Below are 15,126 nucleotides of genomic sequence, written 5' to 3' on the forward strand. Positions count from 1 at the left end.
GGAGGGCGATGCTGAGGTGAATGAGGGGGAGGGGAGGGATCTGCACGTGCTATCCAAAAAAACGGCCAAAACCGACCTCGAGACAGAGATAAGATCTATAAACCCCGAAGCTGCGCGAGTCGGTGTTCCCGTGGGGCGTTCCGGGTTTATCAAATGCCAAAAAGACAATGAGAGGATTTATTTATTCATTCATTCATTTGTTTTTACCCCGAAGGTAATCGATGCTACATTATAATTAGCATCTTTTCATAAATGCCGGATAATCGCAGCTTCACAACACGGATCACTTTCCCTTCTTTCGTCACCGTGTTAACACCTCTAGGAATTTTTCGGCGGGTCCCAGTGGAGCGGGAAGCACGCGGCGGGATTAATAAGATCTTTGAGAAAATTGCCAGCGCCCCTTTCGAAACGGTGAGATTTGAAAACTCAGCTACTAATTGCTGTGGCCTGCCAGGCATGGATTCCTGCATCTAGATCCTGAAGTGTCTCTCTCCTTGACTTCTTAAAGACAGAATCACAGAATGGCAAGGGTTGGAAGGGACCTCAGGAGATCATCTAGCCCAACCCTCCTGCTAAAGCAAAGAAATATTTCTTATATTTAAAAATACTCTGAATTTTGAAGGCTGTGTAAACACACACACACATACAAAAATATCCTCCACATACGTATGTGTGTACCTATATGAACAAAATCTCCTCAAACTCCTATTTCTCAGTAGTTTCGCTGGTCTGTTACAATTTCTAACTAAAAGTTCCCTGAGAAATTAATTTTTACTCACTTTCCCATTTCCATTGCTCCAAGTTATGAAAAAAAAAAACAAACTCCAAACAAACCAATCATCAAAAACTCTTCATAGGTGCGATTAATAAATTTCTGAACTGAGAACTTCTTTAATCTTGTATTTTTTCTAACAGAAAGTAAAAATACTCTTATGTGCTTGTTTATTTGCATTGTATATGTATTTTTCTCCTTTCCTTTCTTGACGTAGCCTTTCCTGCCAGTCCACTCCTATAAAACGGCTATAGTTGACTCTCGTTGGATTTTTGTCAATTATCCTTTCCTCTGTCCTCCTCCACAAATGTTTGCACGTCACTTATATTTTCAGACCGTCATCTGGAATCCCTCTGCTTTTGAGTGGTTCCCCTTCCCATGTTGCACAGATGTAAAATCGTGCCTCATTTTCGGGACCATTCAAAACTTGTGACTGGCTCCAATTTGCTTACCACCCTGTCCCAGGGGCTGAACTCCAGTCCTAGTCCACGTTCAGTGCAGAGCCCGCTGCCTTCTTGAAAGCTTTTCAAAAAGGTGGCTTCGTGCTTTTTCCCACGCTGTCCTTTGCTGTTTGGTGGGGGCTGCCTGCGGCTGTCGCTTCACTGCGTTCCGTCAAATTCCTCATTAAATTACTTGCCTTGCCCTCCACAGCTGCAAGCTGCCGCCGGCTGGTGCAAGCTCTGGGTTAGGGATCGTCTCTGTGAAGTCCTTGGCACAAAAAGGACAGAACTCATGCCTAAGGGTCATACGTGCAGCTCTCTTTTTTATCCACAAGGATTGGAGCCTACAAAAGAGGAGCACCAGTCCTGTGAGGGGCGGCTGAGGGAACTGGGGTTGTTCAGCCTGGAGAAGAGGAGGCTGAGGGGAGCCCTTATCGCCCTCTAAAACTGCCTGGCAGGAGGCTGTAGCCAGGTGGGGGTTGGTCTCTTCTGCCAAGTAACAAGTGCTAGGACAAGGGGAAATGGCCTCAAGTTGTGCCAGGGGAGGTTTAAATTGGCTATTAGGAAAAATTTCTTCAGCAAAAGGGTTGTCAGGCACTGGAATGGGCTGCCCAGGGAAGTGGTCGAGTCCCCATTCCTGGAGTCATTTAAAAGACGGGCAGATGAGGTGCCTAGGGACATGGTTTAGTAGTGGACAGGTATGGTTGGGCTCGATGATCTTAAAGGTCTTTTCCAACCAGATGATTCTATGCTTCTATGAAAAACCCTTGACCCCAGAGGCTGGGATATATTTGGCAGTGGGGTCTGTTCAGTCCCTGCGGCTGTTCTACTTTGTGCAGAAATTAAGTATTGCTTGAGCAATGGGAAGACAGAGTTTGGTATATCACGCAAAAAGAAATGGAGGAACCAGCGGCTGATTATCCGATAAGGGCTCATTATCTTCCCCACCTGTCTTGTACCTGCTAATTATGAGTGTTTTTCTAAACTGTGTAAGAAACAGAAGTGGTGACAGACAGAAGTTCACTTGATAGTAAAAAACACAATGGAATTATCTGGGGAATGACAAAATATCAACCTATATTAAATAATTCAGCGTTCCCTGTGGGAAGATTATCTGACATGTTAAAATTCCTGTGGCACATCACAATAACTCTATGTTTTATAAATAACTTATTTCCAGTATGTCTGTTCGCAGTTGAAACTGAGATCAGTCCAGTAATGTCAGTTAAAACTAAAAGTCAGCCCTTCATGTCTGCCAAAGTATCACTGATTTAAAAGGAATTTGCTGTCAGTTTACTGCAGATAAGAACCTGATGCTTTGATTCACAATGAATGATTTGAATGAATATTTGAAATAAGAACTGAACTAACATAGAGATGATATTCAATCAGAAGATTTCATGTATTTTATGCATTTTTAGCTATAATGTGTGACCATTTCTGTTCCACAATGAGAACGATCAGAATCAGCAATTCTTAATTTCTTGGATGTATCTTTTTATTAGTTATATTTTTTCCGTTTATGATATTAGTGACAACAACAAAAATGTAAAAAAAACCCACTAATGGTCAGTTTCTGTTCTGAGTTACCAAGCTAATTCAGTAGCAGAAAGTTGGGTCTTTGCTAAATATAAAGCACTGTTCAGGAGTTCATAAGATTAAGTACACTAACCCAAAATTAAAAAGCAAGTGACTGTAAAGAGCACTAATTATTAAGGAAAATACAGTACTGGGCAAATGTGAAATTGTAAAAATAAACCTCAGCTGCGAAAAGCAATTAATCAGTTCTAGGCCTTGACAAGTATTGTCATCCTATGATAAAATAAATCCATTGTCTATTGATCAGCAGTTGCTGACCATCCTGTTTCCATAGCTGGCAGAATGTTCTCTGGACAGCAGAAATCCCAGGATTACTAAGCAAGTGGAAGAAAAGAAGGTTTTCAGGAGTACCCAGCACAGATTCACCAAGGGGAAATCAATCTGATAGCCTTCTATGATGGCATGACTGGCTGGGTAGATGATGGGAGAGCAGCGGATGTTGTCTACCTTGACTTCAGCATGGCTTTTGACACTGTGTCCCATAACATCCTCATAGGGAAGCTCAGGAAGTGTGGGCTGGATGAGTGGACAGTGAGGTGGATTGGGAACTGGCTGCATGACAGAGCTCAGAGGGTTGTGATCGGCGGCACAGAGTCTAGTTGGAGGCCAGTGGCTAGTGGAGTTCCCTAGGACTCAGTACTCGGCCCAGTCTTGTTCAATTTATTCATCAATGACCTGGATGAGGGGACAGAGTGTACCATCAGCAAGTTCACTGACAACACAAAACTGGGAGGAATGGCTGATATGCCGGAAGGCTGTGCTGCCTGGAAAGCAGCTCTGCTGAGAGGGACCTGGGAGTCCTCGTGGATGACAAGCTGACCATGAGCCAGCAGTGTGCCCTGGTTGCCAAGAAGGCCAATGGTATCCTGGGGCGCATTAAGAGGAGCGTGGCCAGCAGGTCGAGGGAGGTTATCCTCCCCCTCTACTCTGCCCTGGTGAGACCCCACCTGGAGTACTGTGTCCAGTTCTGGGTTCCCCAATTCAAAAAAGATGAGGAACTCATTGAGAGGGGGCAACAAAGATGATAAAGGGACTGGAGCATCTCCCCTGTGAGGAAAGGCTGAGAGAGCTGGGCTTGTTCAGCCTGAAGAAGAGAAGACTGAGGGGGGATCTCATCAACACGTACAAATATCTTAAGGGTGGATGTCACGAGGACAGAGCCAGACTCTTTTCAGTGGTGCCCAGTGACAGGACAAGGGGCAATGGGCACAAACTGAAACATAAGAGGTTTCAGTTGAATATAAGGAAGGCCTTCTTTACTTTGAGGGTGACGGAGCACTGGAACAGGCTGCCCAAGGGGGTTGTGGAGTCTCCTTCTCTGGGGATATTCAAACCTGTCTGAATGATGTCCTGTGCAACCTGCTCTAGGTGAACCTGCTTTAGCAGGAGGGTTGGATTGGATGATCTCTGGAGGTCCCTTCCAAGCCCTGCCATTCTGTGATTCTGTGATTACGAGATTTTAATACAAGCACTTTGTACTGATCACATGAGAGATCCTGGTCTGAGGAACAGAATAGCTATTTTTAATATTTGGGAAGAAAGAATGTAGAGTATGGTGTACTTCCCAGATTAGATCTGAATATGAGGAACGGGGGAGCAAATTTTGAAAGAACAGTCTAAATACATGTGATTGTGTCAGATGTGGCTCTGCAAGCACAAGAGGCTGGGGTTCAAACAAAAGACTTGCTTTATATCCATCTTTGCTTATGGGCAAACACATTCAGCAGAAGTATGAAGCAGAATAACTTGCTTTAAATTCAGCAACAAAAATGGGCTTTGGGGTACTGTTAAAACTTCCTCTCCTCTTTGTGGGAAAGCCTTTGGCTGTTGGAACTGAGAAAACATGACTTCTAGCTTGTTGGAACTGCGCAAACATGACTTCTAGCTTGCATGTGATGACTGAAATCTGATAGATGTCCATTACCACATCTAACTCAGATCAAGTATCTGACAGACAAAAAGAATGGAAGTTGAACATCAAATGTAGATCAGCTCATCTTAAATCTATATTTACTAGGATGGTTAGGTTAGATTAATGAATTTTGTTAGATAAATGTGTACAGTGCTTTTATGATTAAAAATTGCTATATTACCAGTTGTTAATTTTTTCTCATGATCACCAGCTTGGCCAATGTTTTCCTGTTTAGGGGAAAAAAAGTAAAACAAAGAAACTTGTGTTTCAATATGAGAGAGAGAGAGAGAGAAGGGAGGGAGGGAGGAAGAAAGAAAAAGAAAGACTGACAAATATCTCAGTTGATCAATAGGTACATAGAGGCAGAAAGATTTACAAATAAAACTTCATGGTTCATGATGTAAGTAACCATATTGCACTCCTACCCTGATTTCCATACAGTGAGCGAGCAATTACTGTCTTGTAAGCTGGACATCTGCACTGGGCAGTTAAGTAGGGTTTGTAATAAAGGATAGAACGAGAGGCCATGTGGATCAATATGACCCATTTGGGAAGAGTAGCACAGATTACGTAAAAGAAAATCCTGTTTTGTAAATCTCTAATGAATTTTTCAAGGGGTCAGCATGCATGTAGATAAGAGTGATCTAATTGATACAATCTACTTGAATTTCCCATCAGCTTCTGATGAAATCCTTAACCAAAGTCTTCTAAGAAACTAAAGCAATGAAATAAGGGGAGAAATGCTAGACTGCATAAAGAACTGATGACCAGATAGGAAATGCACGATAGGGGCAAACATCTAATTCTTGCAGGGGAGAATCGTTCCCAGGGGAGTTCTACAGGGAACTGGGCTGAAAATTGCGCTATTCAATGTGTTCATAGATGGCCCAGAAAGGAGATCAGATGGTGCAATGAGAAAATTGGCTTATGAGAAAGTTATCTTGTGGAGTAAAGATGAATATGGGTTGTAGGAAACTGCAGAAGGACCTGAAAAGGCTTGGTGGCTGGGCAACAAGGTGTCAGAAGAAATTCAGACAGATGATGTAAAGTGATGCACACAGCAAGCAAAAAAATCCTAGTTTCACATGAAGATTCATGGCCTCTTGACCATTACCATACAGGAGCAAGACTTGAGGACTGCAATACAAAGTTCCATGAAAACATCAGCTTAGTGCTCAGCAGTGGTCAGAAGTCATATGGAGAGTTAGGAATTATTAGGAAAGGAATTTCAGAACAAAGTAGAAACTGTTATTGGGCCACTGCATAAATCCACAGTTCACTCCAACCTTGAATACTATGTGCAGTTCTGGTTCCCTGGAGTAGACCTGGAAAGGAGTCAGAGAAAGGCTGCCAGGATTACTCTAGTTGTGAAATGCCTTCTGTACTGGGAAAACGTGAATAGATGGGGCTCTTCAGCTTGAGAGAGAGCCCACTGATGAGAGCTATGACCAATACTTTGCTGTATCTACAAAGTCATGAGTGATCTGGAGCCTAGACTGTCTTCCAGCACAAAACCTAGGGGCCATCAAATTAAAGCCAACAGGACACAGCTTCAAAGCATGCAAAAAGAGGTGGGTTTTCTCATGCAGGGTTTAGCAGCCTTGTAGAATTATTTGCCAATGGATGCTATGGACAGCAAAAGCTTAGCTGGGTTGAAGGGGAAATGGGACAAATGCTTGGTAGAAAGTGTCAGAGAGCAGTAGATAAACCAAACCTGTCTCAGGAAATCCCGTGAACCGAAGGTCGTCCAAGACCAGGAAAGTAGTCAGGAGTGGTATCATAGATGTTTTGCTTCTCCTCAATCTTTAGCATTTGCTTCTGGCTACTGCTGAGCACAGGCTACTGGCCCAGATGGAGCCGCCTTCTGAATTTGCGTGGTTACTGTTATGAGGTCCTGACTGCCTGAATTGTCAAAGAGTGGCCTGTGCTGTGTAGGATGCAGGCAGATTGCGTAGTGGTTTTTTACCAAGCAGAGCATAAAAAGGTTGATTTGAGACTGTTTATGTGGCCTTCGGGTCTGGAAAAAAGCACAGCTCACTATTTTCTTATTTGGTGGTATATATACACCTGATAAATGACTTTTCCAGTACAATAAGGCACAATGCAGTGTTTAATTACTGGAAGTGCTGGTATAGTCACTTTTTCTTCTCAGAAATATAAAAAGCTACAAATAATTAATCTGTTAATTATCTGGAACTGTGATTCTCCTCCCAGCTCTTGTTTTGCCCATCTCTGGAACTGTGATTCTCCTCCCAGCTCTTGTTTTCTGCTGCTGGCCGATGAAGTGGAAGGAGTGAATAAAGAAAATAAAACACATTGAGTTCCAATGTTGTATGTTTTCTCTCTTCCTGTCTTTCTCACTTTCTGTCTTTGATTTTGTTACTGTTTTCTTCTGCACGGTTGTATCTAATGCACTGATCACTTCTTCCTCATTCTGCGACCCAGAAATGGAGGTTGAAACTTCAGGTCATTAACTGGGAGCATGAGCTGCCTATGAATTCCATTTTATGAGCCAGCTACCCTTGTCTGTTTTAATTACAACAGGTGATAAGCAAAAGAGAAGCACAAAGAATACCATTTACCTGCTCGTGATATATCAGGCTGATGGTATTTATTTAGGATGTTTTTCGACTCACTCAGAAGCATGCTGTATTTCCACATTTTACTACATAAAGATAATGTGACACAATTAAATAAACAATTTTTTAAAATCCCATTGTTCAGCTGAATAAGAGGTGTGATTATTGTTTCCATACAGATTTGGTATTTAGCAACTTGCTCATTAATGTCTTGAAATAATACACATCTTAACCACAAACTAGCAGGATGGTGTATTTATGCATCATGGCTGGATCTCAGTCTTACTGAAATCATCTGAATTTATTTATCTAAGAAGCAGCAGGATCAGGAATTTGTTCATCCAATAATTTTTTGGTCTTCCAAGTCCTGTAGATCTTGAGATGTTCTGGGACCTGATCCAAAGATAACTGAGCCCCGTGAGACTCTTTCTATTGATGGTAAAGGACATTAGATGACAGAGTCTGTTCTCACAACTCTGTCTCCAAGGAGGTCAGCAAGACACAGCAAAGGACTTATATATATGTTTCAGGACAAGAATATTACTTCTATAGTGTAAAGACAATTCATCTAGATCTGCAATACTGAAACCTTTTATTTCATAGTACCCTTAGTATCCCATAAAGAGTTAATCTTAATTTTGTTCTTAAAAAATATGCTGAGAATTCAATAGAATCATCTGGGGTTTTTTCCCCTGAAGTATTAATCTTATTCATCAAACTCAGTTTATATTGCATCCATGTTGCTGCCATATGTCATTTAAAGCAAAATTAAGATCTATTCTTCTGAAATGCGGAGTTGCTTTCAGTATTTGTCAAGTAGCTTCATGTGATTTTTTTCCACAGGTGTGAGAAATACATATATATATATAGTACTTTTAGAAAAGTATTCTTTTCATTATATATTACCAGCAAGTAAGGCTGATTTGCCTGTTGGTGGTTTGGTCTTTTCCCACCCCCCCGCCCCCGTGACTCAGAATAACTAGTGCACTGTGTTTAAAACTGATACCTTTTGCAGGAAAAAAGGCATAGGAATATCCTGGGCAGTAAGATTTACTGAGACTTCCAGACAACATATGTGCTAGCAAACGAAATGGACCTGGGAGCATTCTCCAGCATTGAGTGCAACTGGCATGGAGCAGCCCTTATTGGTATTCTAGCTCCTGAAATGTACCTGAAAGCAATTCTGGAAGAATATCGGTGGTCCAGGTGAAAAAGCTGGCTGGGTATCTTTGTAACAGTTAATTTCTCTGGTGTACCTTATCGTGTAGGCAGGCATTCCTTCCTGAAAGGCGCTATGAGGCAGGCAGGCACTGAGCACTCTCCTTCTACTATATTTTTTTTTTTGGGGGGGGGACAGGGGGTCAAGTAACTCTTCAATTTTAAACTCATTCTTCACACTCTTGTGTGTTCGTATCCCACCCTCTTTACAATCTGCCTGCATCACTGGGAATGATACTTTACTGTTCATGTTCAACGCCCCGTCTTTAAATAGGTTTTACTTACAGAAGTCGCCTGAGGAAGACTCTAATTTATAGCTATCGATTCTTTCCACACCTCTGTCTACCTGAAGAAAAAATGCTTTATTGTCCAGTTAGTTTTGTTCTCAGGTATCTATTATGTGCCTTAATCAAATAATTGAATCATCTCTCAGACTTCTATATGATAAATTAAAAACACTGGACTCTTTACATCATTTTCTTTAATGACTTTCAGCTTTTTCAGTGTTTCTATTTTTTCAGTATCATCAGAAAAGGGAAGATGACCTGCACATAGAAATCTGGTATTGCTCTCTGCAGAGGTATTGGCCTCTGATCTGCCATGCCTTGTGCTGCTCATGTGTCCTTTTCCTGTTGATGCACGCTGCAAGACTGCAAAATTCCTCTTTGCCACAAGATTCCATGGGAAGCTTGTGCTAATCCTGTACATTGTGACACCTAATGTCCTTTGAAGTTTGCCGCTATAGGGAATATAGCCTCCAGTAACATGAACTTGCACAATTTGCTCTTAGTAAGATGACTTTGCAAATTGGTTTTATTAAAATGCATTTATTTTACAAACACAAGTATTCAATTTAGTCTGTCTCTACACTATTTATCACTTCACTGCCCTTTCTGTACGCTCTTTCTTTTATCTGCAATTTTATATTTACCTCCAGATCATCAATACAACTATTAAATTATGCCAGTAGCAGTCCCCCAGGGAACTCTGCTGGCAATATTGCCAAATGAAATCCTACTTGGGAGTGGCCTCAGGATCAAATCACCCGGTTTGCCACATTGCTCCCAAAAGTGATTTCAGAGTGATTGGACCAGTCTGATATGAGATGAATTCCAGGTGAAGTCTGGCATAAGGGATTGCTCCAGCATCCTCTTTTTACAAACTGTATGGATGAGACTGTGTCAGATTTGCCTTGCTCAGCCTACTAGTCCAACACTATCCCAACCGGTCTCGTGTCCCTGCATGTCTCCACAAGCTCTGGCTCAGGCTATACCACATACGCCCTAATAATCTCATTATAAAAACACCATTTTCATGATCATTCAGTGTCCCTCACTTTCCAAGAGGGCAGCTGTAGTTGTCACACAGGCTCTCAGACTGCTTTCTCCACTATGAAGGCCAAAAAGACAGAGCAGGAAAAGCCCTCTCTTGCGATGCCCATCTCACAGACCATGCAGCTTGGCTCTTCTCTGTGCCTACTGCTTCCTTTCTGCTCCCTAGCACGGGTCTTTAGGCGAAAGCTGAGAGCACTGCCATGCCCACCCCTCTGGGGAATGCCTGGTGGCTCTCCTGCCCCCGCAGTTCTTCTGGGATGTGGTTTCAGTCAGTTCAGGCAAAACACCTCCGAAACAAAAGGTGGCCTAGAGGTGGAGGTGTCAGCAGAGAAAAGCAATATGAGCAACCAGTTCACCGCAGTGTGTCGACGCTGGGGACCAGTGTATCTTCCTTGATTCTCTTCCCTCCATGGACACTTCTGAAAGGGAGCTTCAAGCTCTGCCTGATCTCACCTTGGCAGGCAGATACTGTTTGCCAGAGGATGGAGAAACAGGAGACTCTGAATGTCATGGGGGGGCCATGACAGAGAAGAGTGATCATGCACAGGTGGGGAACAGCCTGTCCTGGTGCCAGAAAAAGGCTGAGGGAAGAGGAAGGGACCATCTGTTCTCAGAACAAGAGAAAAATCAAATAAGATAAACTGATTCAGGAATTGTTTGGTCCCCTGCCTGCTCAAGACCCTGGTGCTACTGGGTTAACATCAACCCTTCCACTCTCTGTCTTCCCTTTGCCACCAGAACCACAGCGGCAGACTTCTTTACAGCCTCCTTGGACAGGTACCACAGGTACAGGGATGAGGCCTTGGCCAAGCCTCATGAGACACTTCTAAAAATAAATGTACCTTACCTAGAAGCCTGGATAGATCCTCTTCTTCTGTTTTTCACATATTTTTCTCCTTTTGCATTTCATATATAAATGCCACCACTGTCTCAGAGTCTGAGAATATGTATGATTCTTGTGACAAGATTTGTAAGGATGGGTGCAGGTAGATGAAGACCCAGGTTAAACCACTACCCAGCTCTGGGGCTGTGACTATATGCCATGAAGGTGAAGTAAATACCCTGCACTTGGCAGTCCTCCTCCCTACTAGAAAATATCTGTCCATGTTTGGCAGTGGGTGAGAGGAGACCAAGCCAGGAAGCTGGTAGAGTGGTCCAGCCTTGGAGAAGGAAAGAAGCTATCCTCAGGGTGCAAACCCTGTCTTCTCCTTCCCCTGATCTCCTGTGGTCACAGTGAGAATGGCATTTGAGCATCCAGCTCACCCAGCTGTGCTGGGCCTGCCATGTCCCTCCCAGCCAAGACCTCCTTGTGAGCCAAGCCCCACGCTAGGCATTAGCTCCCAGATCCTGCTGTGTGGGTCACAGGTGGACACCTCTCTGAGGCTGGCATGGGAAGCTGAGGCAAAATGTTGTCTGGGCGGAGGGAAAGCAGGTAAAAGCCAGAAATTGTAGTGATGGTTTTCAAGAGACTATCTGTCTTACATAGGAAAGGTACCAGCTTTACGGGGGGCTCATGGGGGGTTGTGCATCTTGTATGTGATTGGTGTCATAGAGGCATGGAAACAGAGTCCAGGAGCAGAGAAAATGGAAAGGAGGCCAATCCTATGATGGATTATTGCTGCTACGCTGTTGAGCATTTGTTCGGCATCAGATGAGCTTATGTGGCCTCTCTGGATCTGGCAACCCTAGCAATGTAGTAGTACCAGGCTTGGTATTACAAGCGGCAGAAGCACACCTTGCAACAAAAAAAAAAATCTGAAATGGCCAACCAGCATTTTTGCGTAAGGTGCAATGGGAATATAAAGTACACGTTGGGAGCTTGCTGGGCGTCACCACCTCATGAATGGCTGGGCAAATGAATATGCCGCAGACATTGCAGGTGTTCAGAGATCAGTCTACATGTGTATCTGAAACTGGCTGGAGCAGGTAACACCTGGTACAGCACAGGTACACCCAGAGGTCATGAGGGCTGATGTCAACCGGTGAGAAAGAGAGCTTGGCCTCACTGGGAAAGAAAGACAGGCATCGTAAGTCAGGCAAACTGTGCAGGCAAGTAGTGTTGCATGTGATCCTGCTGTGATAGCCATCTATGACTCAGTGGTTGTGTTTAGAACGAGCGCTATCCATCACCACTGTTGTATTTGTGGGTTAGGTCTACAACAGACCTAATCTGCTATGAAGGCATGTCTTAAACCCAAGAAGATCTTCTGTTTCTATTTCCCATATCTTCATCTGGAAACAAGGATGTCCGGGGTCATCCATTCTGTCTTGGACATCCAGATAAAGCAGTATTCTTTAGAAACCAAAGAAGATACTGATTTCTTCTAATATCCTTAATTGCAACGTATTAGCTTTCACAGGAACAACCAGGTATGAAACAGCCAGCTGAGATTTGCCTCATAGTACAGCCATCCCAGTCCTGGTGAGCATCTTCTGAAGTGCACAACAGCCCAGTGACTGTGGTACCTCTCGGTGCTTCCAGGACTCAAGCACAGGTTTGCTCCTACTGTCCTCCTGTAGAGGATGTTGCAGAAGAAAGTGCATGTTGTTGCTAAGCCTAATAGAGAGAAGCCTCCATCTTTTGGCTTGCTAATGACAAACCCAGCAGCCGATCTACAACTATGTATCCGGCTTCTGACAGTCCATCTGTGTGCATCTTCATGTGTACAGAATGGGCAGGAAAGGACCGCTGACCCACACTGATCCCACAGGTGGGGCAGAAGCCCTTCTCTTACAACATATATGACTGCAGCCATGGGGTGACAAACCGTTTGTTCATTGCATGGTATATAACACAGGGCTCGCAAGATTCCTCCTTACATTGGCTCTGCAGAAGCAGCAGTGAAGCGTGCAAGGAACTGCCATTTCTACTTCCAGAGTACAAAGGAGCTGCCACGCCAAAATATAGTTCTGGAACCTGAGTGGTGAAGCACACGAATGACATCTAATCGTAAAAAGGACCAGTGTTGCATGTCTGATGCCGTGAATTTAGTAGGCTCGCTGTTCTAGCCATGCCCACAGATAACTGCTGACTGTGAACGCTCCCACTGGTTGGTCTTGTTAAGATAACACGGGTCTTGCCTTTTGTCAAATTCCAAAACGTACTTCGGGCTGAAGCAGTGTTTCTGCAACTTCCTGTAGATGTGACCTCCTTCAGGGCCTACCTGTCTTCCTGGGACTTCTCTGAGTAAGCTGCGTATTCACCTCTCCAGCCAAGGACCAGAGAACTGCCAGCTGGTGGCAGCAGCAGCTTCTCCAAGATCAGGGTGTGAGGACTTTATCCCAGTTCATGGCAACAGTGTATGACAGTGTATGTAAATACACAACCCTGGCTTGTAAGGAACTGAGCCATTGCCAGTAATCTTGCAACTAACCTAACCATTTTTTGAAGAATTTAGCTTCTCTAACCCTTTGCCACCCCTTTTGAACTTTTTCCATAGGAGTTTGGGATTTATAATTGGCACTGAGAAACAGGAGGCTAAAGCGTGTCTCTTACTATTGTGATGACAATGCTGATATTAAGATCTTAGGAAAAAGGAAGAAGAGTTCATTACCCATAAATGTGTTACAATTGACCTTTCTTATGGCTGTGTGCCCTAAAGAGGAAAATGAGAGGATACGGTGAGATTTAAGGGAACATGAAGGTCAAGGACTGACCAGAGTCAAAGCAAAAGAGTTTAGCAGGCATCAAAGATGAGAGTGTGTTGTTCCGGGACCCAGATGCGATCTTACCATCATCTTATACAAAGCTTCTAATGCTTCCCCACCTTCACTAGAAGTACCTCACTGAGTGCCACCTTCAGTCACATCAGCCTTTTTTTTTAAGGCTGCATGACTCTGGCAGCACATCCTTTTTATCCCTTCTACCAACACACTCTTCTTTCCTCATCTCCTTCCTTTGTCTGCTCCTCCACATTTACATAAAAATTCCATATCATTGGCCCCTCAGCACATGACTTTGCACTATTGAACTTTATCCTGTTCCTGTCACTCGTAGGTGAGCAAGAGGTCTGCAATGCAGTTTTAAAACCGCATGAGCCAAAACCTACTCGATGGCACCATAAAGTATTTAAGACTAAATTACTGAAATTCCAGCATTCTGCCTTTGAGGGTGGGCTCAATGGGTTTGACTGTCTCCCTGTGTTAACTTCGTGTGGTTCACCCTGACAACCTTAGAAGACCTTTGTCTAGCCCCAGCGCTCTGAGCTGGCAATCAGCTACGTCCGGGACTGCAGCCGGTGCAGGACACCCCTCAGACTCTTCTTGGAGGAAAGAGCCATCCGTCCTAGCTGGAGGCTCTGCAAAAAAAGGGGCTACCTAGGGCTCAAATGCATCCTGCTTGCCCCCAGTTAAAAGCAGGAGAACTAGAAGGCCTCAGCGACAGCCCTGGTTCTCTGGTTATAACCAGGAGCCCAGAAAAGTTCATGATCTCAGGCCTTTGGAAGTTCTAGCCAGAAAATCCAGAAAAGTCACGGTCTGCAATGACAAACAAGAATTTTTGCATCCAGAGTAGAGTGAACATCATACAGTTGCCATTCCTCCAACCATTCCATGAGCCACAGCCTCCTCACTGAGCAGCTACAGAATGACTGTAAATGTGATACTGTAAGATGAAAACGTGGCCAGAAGTCATCAAGGCTGAAGGTGGAGCAAGGTAAAGGATGCACTGCACCTTTATTTCAGGAGAAAATCATGAATGATTTCTGTGCTTTACAGTAAGACTTTTCTCAGGATTACTGACCATGCCTTGCATATTTGGGTATGAGTGCAAGAATTTAAAAATACCCGTGTGTATATGAGACGGTCACCTCTGACAAAAAGTTTCCATGAATCAGAATTCCTTGTTGCCAATCCCTTTTAGTCAATACGTAGCAAGACGTGAAGGTGAACAGCATGAACATAAAAAGCCTCTCCTGAACATTTCCAGTGCTTGCAGACTTAAAAAGCAGGCAGATAATCCTATTCTACAGGGATATTGTTTACCTCTCTCGTTCTCAAAAGCTGTTGCTGTGATATGATGGCTACTCATTTACCTCATTTATTCATTTACCCAGGTATCCTTTGCCTTTACCTGGGCTTATCATGTCCGTGGAGTGGAGGTTACCTCAAGTATTTTGTTTATCTAGCTCAGTGAAAGAGATTAGAAATGCCAGATGGACTTCCGATGCTGAGAGGAAGGTAACTTTGGAGGATGTGTCAACAGCAGCGTAGGGACTGCACGTGCACCTCCTCTACAGGCTTTTACATTCCTGGAGGGAACATTTTTGTGTCT

The 15,126-nt window shown here is 43.7% G+C and overlaps 1 protein-coding gene across 1 annotated transcript in view; it reads right to left on the reverse strand.

The window, feature by feature from the left end:
* MED10 (mediator complex subunit 10) overlaps positions 1-3,490 on the reverse strand; it is a 7,293-nt gene extending 3,803 nt beyond the window's left edge. The window contains exons 1-2 of the mRNA XM_035894149.1: positions 3,487-3,490; positions 737-741 (exon numbers count right to left, since the gene is read on the reverse strand). The gene's annotated coding sequence lies outside the window, so the exon portion shown is untranslated. The remainder of the gene's footprint in view (positions 1-736; positions 742-3,486) is intronic.
* Positions 3,491-15,126: the final 11,636 nt, after the last annotated feature.

This window comes from Egretta garzetta, unplaced genomic scaffold (genome assembly GCF_000687185.1).
Source record: "Egretta garzetta isolate BGI_Z169 unplaced genomic scaffold, ASM68718v1 scaffold264, whole genome shotgun sequence".
NCBI lineage: Eukaryota > Metazoa > Chordata > Aves > Pelecaniformes > Ardeidae > Egretta > Egretta garzetta.